At 44.1% G+C, this 15,094-nt stretch overlaps 1 long non-coding RNA gene across 1 annotated transcript; it reads right to left on the bottom strand.

The window, feature by feature from the left end:
* Positions 1-3,379: 3,379 nt before the first annotated feature.
* Positions 3,380-12,988, bottom strand: LOC125485631. Its single transcript, XR_007264325.1, has 2 exons — positions 12,537-12,988; positions 3,380-4,285 (listed from the first exon to the last, which is right to left on the bottom strand). It is a non-coding gene; the product is annotated as an uncharacterized LOC125485631 (long non-coding RNA).
* Positions 12,989-15,094: the final 2,106 nt, after the last annotated feature.

Here is a 15,094-nt window from a genome sequence, read left to right as displayed (position 1 = left end):
ACCAAGGATGTACAATCAGAGGTTGTAAAAAGAATTAGACAGAAGCATACAGGTTACATTGCACAGTGTGTGCGCTAGGCAGATCAACATTAACAAGATTAGCATTATTTGAGACTAGAGAGTCCATTAATCAGTCTGATAACAGCCAGGAAGAAGCTGTTCGGGAACCCACTCATACGTGAATTTAGGCTTCTGTATCTTCTGCCTGATGGAAGAGGTTGTAGAAGATCATTACCAGGGTGCGATGGATATTTGATGATGGTGGCAGTCTTTCTGCGGCAGTGAGCCCTGTAAATGCAGCCCATGGATGGAAGGTTGGCTTCCATGATGGTCTGAGCTGTGCACACCACCTTCTGTAGTTTCTTATGGTCTTTGGCAGAGCAGTTGCCGTACTAGGCCAATATGCACCCAGACAGTATGCTTTCAATGGTGCATCTGTAGAAGTTGGCGAGGGGCCTTATGGACATGCCAAATTTCCTTAGCTGCCTGAGGAAGGAGAAGCGTTGCCTTGCTGAAGATGGACATTGACTGCTACAGAATCTAGGGAGTTGAACATTGTGCAATCATTAGTGAACATTCCCCCTTCTTACCTTACGATGGAGGGAAGGTCATTGATGAAGCAGCTGAAAATGTTTGGACCTAGGACACTACCCTGAGGAACTTCCGCAGAGATGTCCTGGAGCTGACAACAGCCACAACCGTCTTCATTTGAGCTAGGTATGACTCCAACCAGAGAAAGTGAGGATAGATTCAGGATATTGACATTTAAAATCCCAAATGGATGACAAATCAGTGACACTTGGGAGGTAGAAGAAGTTGATTATGTGGTATGTAAAAAGTTGTAAAAAATGCCCCTTCTGATTAAACAGCCTAATTTTAAAAATTCCAAACTAATATCAAGAATATGCTATAGACCACTGAATAAAAATAAGGAGGAGGACTAGGAAATACGAGAAGAATAAGTATGTTTCAATGTTAGACATCAATCAGCTAAATGCAAACTGAGTGAAGTAAATTAAAGGGGGAGACAGGGTTTCCCTACCCTTTCATCTCATACTTTGATATCTATCATACAAAGCACTACAATGAATGCAGGGGCATAGTTAGCTCCGTTGGATAGATAGCTGCTTTGTGATGCAGAATAATGTCAATAGCACAGGTTCAGTTACTATGAAGGACCCACTTAGTAACCTCTCCCTTTGAGTTTTGGTTTGATTTATTGTTGTCACATTTACAAAGATACAGTGAAAAGTGTTGTTTTGCATGCTTTACAGGCAGATCGCACCATACAAGGCACGTCAGGGTAGCAGAACAGATTAGATTGCAGGGTACAGTGTTAGAGCCGCAGAGAAGGTGAAGAGAGAGAGATCAACATTAACATTTGAGAGGTCCTTTCAAAAGTCTGACGACAACAGGGAAGAAGCTGTTCTCGGATTTGATAATACATGTTTTCAAATTTTTATATCTTCTGTTCAACAGAAGAGGATGAAGATAGTATAACTGGGGTGGGAGGGGTCTTCCCTGCTGGCATCAGACTTTTGAATGGAGCTCTCAAATGTTAATGTCGATCTCTCTCTCTGCACCTTCTCTGCCGCTGTAACACTATACTCTGCACTCTGTTTTGCTACTCTGACATACTTTGTATGTGCAATCTGCCTGTAGACGGTCTTTCATGTTAGTTGCTCTCCCGAGGCAGCAGGAAGTACAGATAAGACATAGAATTGAAGGCTGGTTTGCATGATGGACAGGGCTTGTGATCATGACTCACTGTAGTTTCTTGTGGTTTTGGGAACAGCAGTTGCCATAGCACGCTGTGATGCATCTAGATGGGATGCTTTCTATGGTGCATCTATTAAAAGTTGCTAAGCGTCTGAGACATGGTGACCCTCAGGTTGAGCCATCACCCATCATCTCTCTTGCTCTGAGGTTGTAGACTTGCTCGCCGAGCCGGTGGTTTTGGTTGCAGACGTTTTGTCACCCTGCTAGGTAACATCGTCATTGCGCCTCCGGTGAAGCGTTGGTGTTCTGTCCCGCTTGTTACTTATATGCCTTGGTTTGTTGGGCTAGTTGGCATCACTTCTGGACCACCCCAGCAAATCAAAGCACATAAATAACAAACGGGACAGAACACCAATGCTTCACTGGAGGCGCACTGATGATGTTACCTAGCAGGGTGACGAAATGTCTGCATTCACACACATCAGCTCAGCGAGGAAGTCTACAACCTCATCCACAACCCGAGCTACAAATCTTCTCTCTCTTTCTCTCTCTCTCTGTTTCTCTCTCTCTAATGAGAGAGCAGCCTATGGTCCTCTGGGACTACGATGACTTTATCTTCTCTTTGTTATCAATGCAACTTCCACTTACTACGTTTACCCTTTCTTAACACACCATACAACAATATATACTCACAGGAACAGTCGCTCAGGGTGTTCCCATGTAAAAGAGTTTGTTATCAGGTGGTTATGAACTGTCCCATGTGTTACCCTGGAATTGGGTCCACAGCCAGAAGCATAAACTGATCAACATTCTTGAAGGTTTTTTTTATACATTCTTTGGCCGAGGCTTTGGCAACTTAGGCAAATGCCAGTAGTTCATACTGTTGCAATGTTGGGTAGAGTATTTGTGGATTGGGAGGTAGGAAGTTAGAATTTTATGTTTGTAAAATGCTGGTGGGGTGGGGGGAAGAGAGAGCATTGTGTGGTCCCTTTAAAAGATGATGTGCTTTTACTGTGCTTAGAGATTTAAAATGGATGCCTGTAAGCAGCAGCTTGAAAGTCTGCAAGTACACAGAGAGCACCCAAATTGAAATATTTGTATCAAGACGCCGTACAGTTAGCAGGCCAAGCAGCAGTTTTTACCAGGACAACAAGTTTTTGAATTTAGCCAATCAATTTGAACCAGGCACTTAGATACCAAAACCCAATTAAATTTAAATCTATGGTTTTGACAACATAGGACCAATCCTATTGAAAGAAGTATTGATATGTCATCAAGGATATAAAAGAAGGAGGCAGTTAGACAAAGACCAGAGAGCTAATTGCCATCTGCTAGAGCTAAACGCCCTCAGCCCTGAAGAGAGAATCACTGGCTCTCGCAGCCTCCTCTATGTCTTAGAGAAAGCACCACCTAAATAACAATAGTACCAAAGGCTTAACTAATCAATATTCCTGACCAAAAGATACGATGGAGAAGGCACAGAACATTTCAGAAGACTCATAACCTAAATAAGTGGGACTTGTATTTGTTACAACAGCGTACCATTAGAATCTTGTTTTATTTGAGAATGGTAGTAGTTAGAAGGTGTTTATTCAGTTTTTTAATAGTTTAGTTAATTTGCTCACTGTTAGAGTTAGATAAATAATTTGTTACTTCTTGATTGTAAAGTAAGTGTTGAGAATTTATTTGATTAGTCCACTAGAAGTTGCTGAAAGGTAGGTTACACCACTTTTCATGCTCCTTTTACAGATTATAGGGCGAGGTGCTCCTCTTTGGGTGTTTTGGTGTTAGTTCTCAGAGCGGGTAGACCTCCTCTGTACAACATACCCTAACCTCAGTATGGGGCTTCCTCTAGGTTTGTGCCAAAACAGGTGTGATCTGCTGTATTCCTCAGGCAGGATGAACAGCATTCACCCTCTGCTTCCCCCAGCCCCCCTCCAAACTGGCCTGATGACCATTGCCAAGACTGTTACTGTAGACAAGGTGTTTATGTGTGTGAGCCACCTGTTTCACATGTCTGGTATGATGTGGGTGAGATAGGCCCAGCGGCCTATGGTGCATGAGGATCAGCAACTTCATTGTTGGTTGGGTCTGGTGCTGGCGCAGCGAAACGTTGATGGAAGGGCATCACGACAACAACAATGAGGTGGACCCAGCAGCAAGAGACACGCTGATGATGGTGGGTCCAGTGCAGGGGGTAGCGAGACGATGGCAGAGGAGAATCAGCTCTGGGGATTGGTGTCTTTGACATTGGTTGGGTCCTGTGTAGATGGCAGCAAAGTGGTGGCGAGTGGTTCAGGAAAGGATCTTCAAGCTATATCTTTATTTTCTTCCTTATTCTGAAATTATTCAAAATGGTGCCATATCCTGGCGACAAATGAAAGCTTTTGACTGTATTTTATTCTACTCTTACTGTGAAATACACGTGACAATAAAATCAAAAATCTATTGTCCAAACTTTAAAAAAAAATCTATTGTGCCAAATCTAATTTGTGTCAGCGACCACATCTTTGGTCAAGATTTTCTTATGTGTAGCTCCATTCAGTGACAAGTTCCAGACTCTGGCCTGTTTTAACAGAAATGCAAATACAGGCAAATTAGAGAGAGATAAAATAAAGAAATCTTTTACATCATGACAGGCAGAAACATTCGGAAACCAGAACACCTTAAAGCGTCCAACAACCCAGGTATAATACCAGAATGGCAAAAAGCTTTACAGTGGTCTGGAGTAAGAGTTGGTGGATTAAATGCATGAACTTTCCTTAGCCAAGTATGTTAATAAAGGGGTGGAGAGGCAAAGCTCATCCTGATCCATTCGTTCTAAAAGATCCAAACACTGTGAACTGGGCAGGAAACGTTCAGTTCACACTCTCCTTCTGGTGCTGAAGTGTACAATCCGAAACCCCAGCCTAACATCCCTCTCCACTCACACACTTACACAACTTGATGCCACCAGGTGTACCAATGCCCAGTGGGTACACTCTGTGCCGTTTCGCCAAGCGGTGGGCAGGAGATTGTTGTCTAGCATTGGGCATAGCCTTGCTTCCTGTTGCCATCACTGGGAAACAAGATCTCCCAACATTCCCAGAACTCCAGGAGGAGAGATCACAAAAGAATGGACCTACAGGAATGTTACTCTGAAACAGCAGTCAGGGATCATGAGGAGAAAAGTTGTGGGGTGGGGTTATTTTTGGTTGTGTCTGCTTATGTTTGCAGCAGTTCACACCACTCAGCCCTCATTTCCTGCTTTCTGTTTTGTGCAAAATGAGAGTTTTTCGTGGGAAGCAAAGGCCAAGAAGGAAAATAACCTTTGATTATGTGATTAAACAACTAAAAGATTCACTGTCATACTTACTTTGTTTGTACATAATGTTCCGCATTTGTTTATGGTACACTCCATTTAGAGTTGCTTGACGATTTTGTGACAATTGCTTTGCACTTAAATCATGAAGGCATCATTGCACAGGAAGAGGCCTGTAAGCTCTTTAACTAATCGCGGTTCTCCTTCTCTGTTTAGCAGTGAGTTTGACATGGGCCAGAGGCAAAGGAGTCTTCCAAGTGATAAAGACACTCCTTAAACCTTACACTCAAAGTCACACTATTTTCTCTTCAGTATTGGGTCCAGTCACTTCTGAAGTACACTCAATGTTTTTGTCTCCAATTCTCTGAATGTCTGTGTGGAGCTTACACATTCTCCTCATGTCTGTGTGGGTTTCCTCTGGGTGCTACAGTTTCCTCCCACAGTCCAATGGTGTGCAGGTTAGGTGGATTGGCAATGCTAAATTGCCCATAGTGTCCAGGGATATTCTGGGTGGGCTAGCCATGGGAAACACAGAGATATGGGGATAGGGCGGGGACGCTGGGTCTGGTTGGGATGCTCTTTGGAGGGTTGGTGCAGACTTGATGGGTGGAATGGCTTCTTTCTGCACCTTAGGGATTCTATGATTCTATGACTCTCTCTGGAGCCCATTCTATTTGTTGATTACACAGTGTCTGTGGAAGATTTTCCAGTGATCACTAGTAAGAACCTTTAGATTCTCTTGATCCACTGCATTAGTGCATTTAAAGTAATATTCCCGGTCATCTTTGGTGGAATTTTCTCATTTGAAGTTATGAGGGCAAGTATGTTGGATTTGGTAATACCCCACCATGGTCCAGGGTGAGATATATCAACAGATTATGTGTTTCCTACAGTGTGGAAGTAGACCATTCGACCCATCAAGTCCACACCTACCCTCCGAAGAGCATCCAACCCAGAAACCACTCCTCCCTACCCTATCCCTGTAACCCTACAGTTCCCATGGCTAGTCCACCTAGCCTGCACATCCCTGGACACTATGGGTAATTTAGCATGGCCAATCCAACTAACCCGCACATCTTTGGACTGTGGGAGGAAACCAGAGCACCCAGAGGAAACCCACGCAGACACGGGGAGAATGTGCAAGCTCCACACAGATGGTTGCCCGAGGCTGGAATCGAACGCCGGTCCCTGGTGCTGTGAGGCAGTAGTGCTAACCACTGAGCCACCGTGCTGCCCCAATATCAGTTCTCATCCCTATATCTCCACAAATAAGATGTTGCATGTGTTACTTGGTGAATCATGCATTGAAAGAGTTGGAAATGTGATCACAGGAGGGTCTTTCCAGGTTTGAAAGTTCCAATGCCACATTTAAAGACCAAATAGACACCATTTCAGACACTGTATGGTTTTCCCCGTAGTCTGTGCTGGTCGTCCCTACAAGTCAATAAATGGGTCCTATGAAGGACAAATGTTAATGCATTGCAAAATAAATGGTCTGTATTACAGGCAATTACCATCTTACACATACCATGACAAGAATGACTCGGTCCAGACCTTAAATGAACTGCAGATGCCAGAAATCTGAGATAGAAACAGAAAATGCTGGAGAAACCCAGCAGGTTTGGCAGCATCAATGGAGAGAGCGAGAGAGAACAGAGTTAATATTTTGGCCATAGTGACCCTTCATCATCACCATCATCGGTTTTGATGATGGGTCAGTGGACCCGAAATGGTAACTCTGCTCTCCCTCCACAGATGCTGCTGGACCTGCTGAGTTTCTCCTGCAGTTTCTGTTTGTGTCTGTCCAGACCCTCTTTGCAGAGACACATTCACGAGGAGTGGACAACAGTCTCTCAACCTCCTCCAGGGTAATGTGAGGAAGGGGTGGATATTAACTGCACTGGTGCCGGTATCCCATCACCAAGTCACCCTTCATTTACACGTGCACAGTACACTGTAGCCAGCCAGCTTGGTGTCAGTCCCCTGAACTGAGGAGCTGCTAAATCCCTTGTTATTATTGGTCATCCAGGGCTTTTAGATTGGCTCAGGTTAACAACTCCAGTCGTGGATCTCATAGTCAATGATGTCCACCTGGTTCCAATCACTACAGGGTGCATTTTCAGGCATGGAGGAAGGATCTAATGGGAATTATCTTTCTGGTCGCCTGAAAGTTTTAAGCATATTCTTACCACTGAGCTACTTTTACTTTCTCCATGCAAGATTTGTCATGTTTCACTAGTGAAGTCACATTAAAGGTCACGTATTTGTGCTGCACAGATGGTTTGCAAATGTGTTTTGCAAAAATACGCTTTATTCATAAGTTATCTATAAGTACAATATGGTAAGAGTTCATTTTGGACATTGCAGAAAATACAGTAAAATTGTGAAATTTCTCATTAGAGCCTCAAAACAATTGCAAAAACAAAAACAGTTAGTAAACAAGAAATTATTTACAATCCTCTAAAGGCTGTGAGATGTAACAAACGATCAGTATTACATGGTAGACGGACCTCAGAACGTGGTCTTTCCCACTGCACCTTGGCCACAGCTGCCCCAGCTTTAGTGCATCCCTCATCACGTATTCCTGGACCTTGGAATGTGCCAGTCTGCAACACTCGGTCAGGTCAACTCCTTGCTCTGGAAGACCAACAAGTTTCGGGCAGACCAAAGAGCATCTTTCAGCAAGTTGATAGTCCTCCAGGAGCAGTCATTGTTTGTCTCAGTGTGTGTGGGCAACACAGAGGACATAGTCCCGTGTCACAGAGCTGCTCAGGACAAACCTTGACAAAAACTATGGCATCTCTCTCCAGACCTTCAGAAAGGAACTTTCCAGAAGAAGATGTGTGACAGTCTCTTCACCACTGAGGTCATCTCAAGGGCAGAGTGGGGTGGCTCAGGGAGTCTGGACATACATGAAGGATCACCGCCAGCCAGGCTACAACTTGGTGCATGTTGAAAAGTTCTGGCAATGGGGCATTCTGCCAATGACAGTCTGCTCAGGGAACCCTCCAACAAGACCAGTTCAAGCTTCTCCTTTCCCCACAGGGCACTGAGGAGGTTACATGTTGACCACTGCCTGATGGACGTGCAGTTGAAGGGGTTTTCTTATCCAAATTTTTCCACAAGATACAGCTGATAACATTATAGTCTAGTCACTGGTACCAATTACTACCCAACCTTCACAACACTGGGGACAGTTAGAACATCAGGACCTTGTGACACTTTATGTTTGTGTACCGAAGGTCTATACACCGTTTCCATTGAATCATAGAATCCCTACAATGTGGAACCAGGCCATTCTGCTCATCGGGTCCATGCAGACCCTCTGAAGAGCATCCCATCCAGACCCACCCCCACTACCCAATCCCCATAACCCTACATTTACCCATAGTTAATGCACCTAACCTGAATCTTTGGACAATTGCACATTTGCAGCTTGATGCAGCAATCACACAAAGGTGGTCATCAGGATGAGGGCAGGATTGACTACATTCTTGTCCCCCTTATCCAGAGCTTTGTACATGGTGTCCCTGCATACACGGTCCATCTTAGACCTCCAGATGAAATAGAAAACAGCTCAGGTTTTGGGATTGGGCCAGACCTGCGCCATGTACAGCTGAGACTGAGAGTATCTCACGCTTGATGACTGGCTTTGTACCCGCAGTGGAGAGGGACTGGTGCTCTCACTTGCCCAGTTTCTGCCTCACCTTGGCAATATGCTTCACCCAAATTTTAGCATATGCCAGGTTCATCCTAATCTGTCCTGACAATGAAAAGGTTAAAGGATCAGTTCCCAAAGAATATGGCCTCCCTGATGCCCCAATTTACCTTGGCTCTGGAGGCCAGTTTGAACCTGTTGCAGATGCTCCTGAGTCTGTGCATTGACGGTGGATCCAAGCATTAAACAACAGCGTTGTCCATGTACAGGGAGGCTTTTACCTGCAGGGCCTCTACTGCCTGCCCCTATCAGGCTTGCATCCTTCCTGATGGACTCAGCAAAAGACTCTACACAACACACAAACAAGGCAGGGGAGAGTGGGCAGCCCTGCCTGACTCCAGATCTGATCGGGAAAGTTTCTGATTCCCACCAGTTGATTGAGACAGGCAGCTTGCAAATGTGCAATTGTCAGGAATGGGTCAAATTTCATAGCCCAGAAATCAGTAAGAGTTTTAACAGAGCTTTAAAAAGACTTGATGGAAACATTAAGTAAGAGACAGCCAATCCAATCTTACCATACAATGTGATGTGTTTGTCCAGGTTTAAGTGACTCTCTCGACCAGTGAATTTTTAGACCAAGCTCTATGTGGCATTTGAAAGCCAATGACTGCGGTTCCAGGTCAATAGAGTGTGGAACTGGAGGAACACAGCAGGTCAGGCAGTATTCGAGCAGCAGGAGAGCGATATTGTGGGTTGGGACCCTTCATCAGGATGCTGATGATTATTGATCCTGATGAAGGGTCCCAATTCAAAATGTTGACTCTCCTGCTCCTCTGATGCCGCCTTTCCTGCTGCGTTCCTCCTGCTCCACACTGCATTGATTCCAACTCCAGCATCTGCAGTTCTTGCTATCTCTGTGGTTCCAGGTCAGTACCATTGGAAGTGATAGCTGCTTCAAAGAGTAAATGTCATTCACCAATTTGATGGTTGTTGATAAACCCAGAATAGTCCCCATCAAAATGTCTTTAGATTCTTCACAAATTCAAAATGGTGACCTTATACACTTTTCACTGGACTCCTGCATTCAAGTATACATGACAATAAAATCTAAATGTAATCTACATCTAAATCAGGATGTGGAATTGATACAAGATTTAAGACATTGCAATCCAAAAATCAGTCAGACGGAACAGTAAGGTTAATTCAATTGTTGCCACAGATGTGTTTTTTTGTTGTTATTTGGACGTTCAGATATTAGATTGGGAAATAAACTCTTAAAAGAATAATGGGTTGTGAACCTTGACCATGCAGATACATTCAGATTGGACTCTGGAAGTGGAGTATATTTAGGAGAGGGTGGGATGCTGGCTCACCTAACTGTAGTTATCATATTTATGGTTACATTGCTTTAATCTGAGATTGTTGCTTTGCCATTTTCCTGTTTGTTTTTACTCTCGTGCCTTTTCTCCCCCTTCGGCTGACATTTCATGGAACAACCAGGCTAAAGAAATTAGGTTCCTAATCACCTTGGGGCCTTTTAACTTTCGAGTCCTGAAGGTGTCATAACACCCCAATGGGAAAGAGGATGCCAGCAAGTCTGGGGACATCACTCCAGGGCACTCTGTGTTTAGTAGTTAGTCCCCCTCCTCTCCAGCAGTGACTCCCATCACCCCCAGTAAGTGAGGCTGTTGGACTTCCCTGTCTCTGACAATCAGATGATGATTGCACATTAAAGTGGAGTACTGCATACCGTTTTGGTCCCCTTACAGGAGGTAAGGATATAGCTGCATTGGAGGCAGTTGACACTACACAAAGTCATTCTAGAGATAAAAGGCTTATCTTACAAGGAAAGAATGAACAGTTTAGGCCTATATTTGCTAGAGTTTGGAAGGATGAGAGGAGCTTTAATTGAGGTGTATGAGATGCTAAAGGGGATTAATAGTGTTGATGGAAAGACTAGGCTTCCCCATGTGGGTTAATCCAGAACAAGGGGCCACAGTTTGAGGATGAGGGGCAGCAGATTTAAAACAGAGATGAGGAGGAATTACTTCTCTCAAAAGATTCCTGAATGTCCTAATTGATGGTCTCAAATTGAATGAAGGCATGATTGCTGTTGTACATTTTGAAATACTCTAATCAGATTACATACTTTAACATCCACTGTGGAATGATGCAATGTGTATCACAACACTCTGCCTCTGGTTACAGGCCAGATTCCCCCCGTAAAGAGAACATTTATTGAGAAAGGCACCATTGCGCAAATTTGGAACTCCCATTTACACTCAGCAAGATCCCACAAGCAGCAATGAGATCATGAATTTGCTTCCCTCAGTTTCAGCCATGTCTCTTTTGAAGTTCTGAAACAGAGGTTGTGGTTTTATGTGTTTGTGAAATCTTGCTGTGTGAATTAGCTCTCACAACATAACAACAATGGCAAAGGAGTGGCTTCCTCTATTTGTGTTCCCTAGCTAATGGAGAAGTCAGCCTGTAATCAGAGGTAACAAAATCTATCCCAAGTGGTGGGATCAGGAACACAATACTGACTAAGAGGCTCTGTGGTTATAAGGGATTACACATGAGATACATTGGAAGGCAGGAACATAAGAAGGCATCTGGCCATGGTGGGGCGGTTGAAGACTGGGATGTGAGAACTCCCTAACACTCTGCAGTCGTCAAGTCAATAGAAAAACCAAATAGTTCTTTGCTGGTTTTCGGTCCACAGTCCAGTCCAGGCAGACTGCCTGGGGTAGAGGAGAACAGGATCAAGTAAATGATGTGCCCAGGATCGGGCTTAGCAATGACCAGAACGACAACACAGAGCAACAGCCGAGGGTCAGGGTGCTGGCTCAGCAATCGCACATGACTGAATAAACCACATACACAGTAACTGCCTACAAATGTCAGAGACGGCTGACAGTGGAATGAATGGTAATTTTATACCAGTCACCTTAGATTTTACCACGGTCTTAGAGTCACAGAGCCACACAGCAGTCTTTAAAAAGTGTTCCAGGCCGTTGAGCTACGGAAGGAGACATTCCACCCAGACATAGCAAGTACCCCCACAGACAGACTCATCGATGGTTACAGCCTGCTATTCCCTGCAAAACCTCACACAGCAGAAGGATGAGGAATGACTAGCCTCGGGAAATTGACAAGCTGGATTCACCCTCAGATGACAAATTGCTGGCACTTCCTCTCCCTTTCAGTGTGCAATGGCTTCTCCCTTATTCCAGGATGAGAAGAGTCAGTAGGAGGGAAGTCAGGGTACCTCGTGCCCCTATATTTTAGCCACTGCTGCACAGAGCCATGAATAAAGGGCCAAGCCGCAGAGGGGTGTGCTGGGTCTGGCTCTCCATGGCCAACTCATCTCTCTATGGAGGGGACATTACACTCACATGATAATCCCCAACCCCTTCAGGAGCTTGGAGGCCAATGACAGCCCATGGCATTAGGTTCAACACACATGCACACACACACACACACACACACACACACACGCACACACACACACGCACACGCGCTCTCTCTCATACACACACACATATACCCACAAACACCCACACACAGAGACACATATATGAACACATAAACTCTCACACAGACATGCACTAGAGATCCACACACACAACACAGACGTTATAGGCACACACAGACACACACACAGATATGCAAGCATGCACACACACACACACACACACACACACACACACACACGACTTTCCTGCAATTGGTACAACTTACACAGCGTCATCAAGTCCCACACACATTCACTTCACACGCACCTTCTTGTGCTGAAGCCTACAATCCTACACTCTATCCTAAAAGCCCTCTCCACTCACACACTTACATCAGACGTACCAATGTGCAGCGAGTTCACTCTGTGCCACTTGGCCAAGCAGCAGTGAGGAGGATGTTGACTCTTTCTCAGCACTGGGCGTAGTTTGATTTCTTGGATCTTATTGCTGCTGACCTCTGCAGTAAGCTCTGTCCATCCAGGCCACTGAGGTTCTGCCATCATCACCAGGAAACAGCACCTCCTGCTGCTCTGGGAGCGGCCAGTGCAAAATCGATCCACAGGTAGAGGGAAGGTGGTAGTGTTTCCAAGGTTTCAAGGCTGCCAGACAGAGGAACAGCTGGTATCAGCTCAAGGTAAAAATGTGCGTCAGTAACTGATGTTGCTACAAAACACCTCATGCTGCCAACTGGCAAGGTGTGGGTGCCCATCCCAGTTCACATATTGCTCTTAGACCTTTGACTATGCATGGTGTCCACACCCAATGCATCGTCAGTCTTGCTCCTCCACTGTGACTGGCAAGGTGCCTGATTGGCATGTGAACAGCCATCCTATCTCCGACTGGCACCAACTCTCTTCCTGGTTACAGGTGTGAAATATTAACTGTTTCCTACTCTCTACAGATGCTGCTTACTGTGCTGTGGATTTCAAATATTTTCTGTTTTTAGTTTAGATGTCCAGCATCCGAATATATTACTTGTAGAGTCAATTTGAAATAAGGGAGGTGATGCCCTCGTGGCTTTATTGCTGGACTGTCAATCCAGAGACCCAGGTAATGTCATGGGGACCTGTGTTCAAATCCTGCTATGGCAGATGGTGGATTTTGAATCTGATAAAAGTATGGAATTAAGAGTCTAATGATAACCACAAATCCATTGTTGATTATCCAGGGAAGTACTCCTATGGTTCACTAATACCATTTGGGGAAGAAAACTGCCATCCTTACCTGGTCTGGTTGATACATGATCCCAGACCCACAGCAATGTGATTGATTCTTAATTGCCCTCTAGGTAATTAGGGATGGCCAATAAATTCTTGTCTAGCCAGTTGATGCTCAAATCTTGTGAATGAATATTAAAAATTGTATCGTTCTGATTCAACCACTACATCTTATTGCAAATGGTTTTCCCGGGTGTAATTTAAAGAATGAGCTTTTGGGGCAATGGGATTTTTGGAAAACAGTTCAAAAATATGATTTGAAAATTGAAGAGAGTCAAAATAAACAATGTGTCCAAAATTGAATGGAAGCCCCCACATATTGAAGTTTTCTGGAACTGTCAAGGAATTCGCATTAGAAATAACAATGTTGGGAAGTTTGATATAATGTTACTTTTGCAACATGATTTACTTACAGTCTTAAATGCCAGACTTAAATACCAGTTGACAAGCTTTGAACACGAGTATCAGAACAAACCATCCTGATTAGAGATGCTGCAAAGGACCTTCAGCTTCCAATAAACAAAACTTACATAGGATTCCCAGATTAGCAATGTTAGACCCGACTGGAGGAGTCAACTGGTCTAGTTCTGGAAAATGATAAGATTGGTTCCCCAACAAATTTTAAAACAATAATATATTTCTCAAAACATTAAGGACTTGAACAATGGTGATCCTGGACATGCCTGTCAATAATCTTTGGCCGTGACCCTTCAAAGTTGGTGAGATTGGTGGTAAGCAGCTTAATTAGTATAAAGTGAGCAGGCCAAAACCCACTATACAGACGATCAATTATTTGTATCACCCTTACCCTCAACATATAAGCTGCCCCTTGACTACCCTGTTCTCTGCAATTTGAAATTGACGGATTCTAAAGTTAATCAACAATATTTTATAGTTGAGAGAAGATTGCCTCTTTGGTGCCTGGTGTTTTCTTGAATTTCCTTGTGCAAGTGTGCTTTCTTTATGTTTATTGGACTGTTAATCCAGAGAGTCAGATAATGTTCTGGGGACCTGGGTTCGAATCCCACCACAGCAGATGGTGGAATTTGAATTCAATAAAAAGGAATCTGGAATTAAGAATCTAATGACGGACTCAATAGGCGGAAAAGCCTCCTTGTGCTCCTATATCCAATATACACAGGACTCCACCGGAACTAGAAAGAAATGAAAGGTTACATAATTCAAACTGATTAATGCAATGTAAATAATGTGTTGGCTTACAATGCGTTTCTGTGTGAGTTTGTATGTGACTGCAGGTGATACAGGAGAATCAGATGTCAATAGAGAAATATTAAGGGACCAAGCGAATTGTATTATAAGGTTTACATTAGCTATGGAACAAGACGAGGAGCAACTGATTAATACTTTCATTCTGTCCCAGATCATAAACTGTCTGGGTAAAACAGTTCGCCTTAAGAGGAGGCTTTCAAACAGAGTCCGAGTACATTCCCAGGAGGGACAAGAGTAGGCCAACCAAAAGTGAGATCCCTGCATGATGAAAGGGATAGAGAGTATGATGAAGTGGTCGCCTACGACAGATACCAGATCAGTTATACAAGTGAGAACCAGGCTAAGTATAGGAAGTTCAGAAGGAAGTGCAAAAGCAAATCAGAAAAGACGAAAGGGACTATAAGGACAGAGTGGCAGCGAACATAAGTGCGAACCTAAAAGTCTTCGAAAGGTG

This window comes from Rhincodon typus, chromosome 21 (genome assembly GCF_021869965.1).
Source record: "Rhincodon typus isolate 14 chromosome 21, sRhiTyp1.1, whole genome shotgun sequence".
Lineage (NCBI taxonomy): Eukaryota > Metazoa > Chordata > Chondrichthyes > Orectolobiformes > Rhincodontidae > Rhincodon > Rhincodon typus.
Note: the sequence above shows the minus strand (reverse complement) of the source record. Positions and strands in the feature narration are given on the sequence as shown.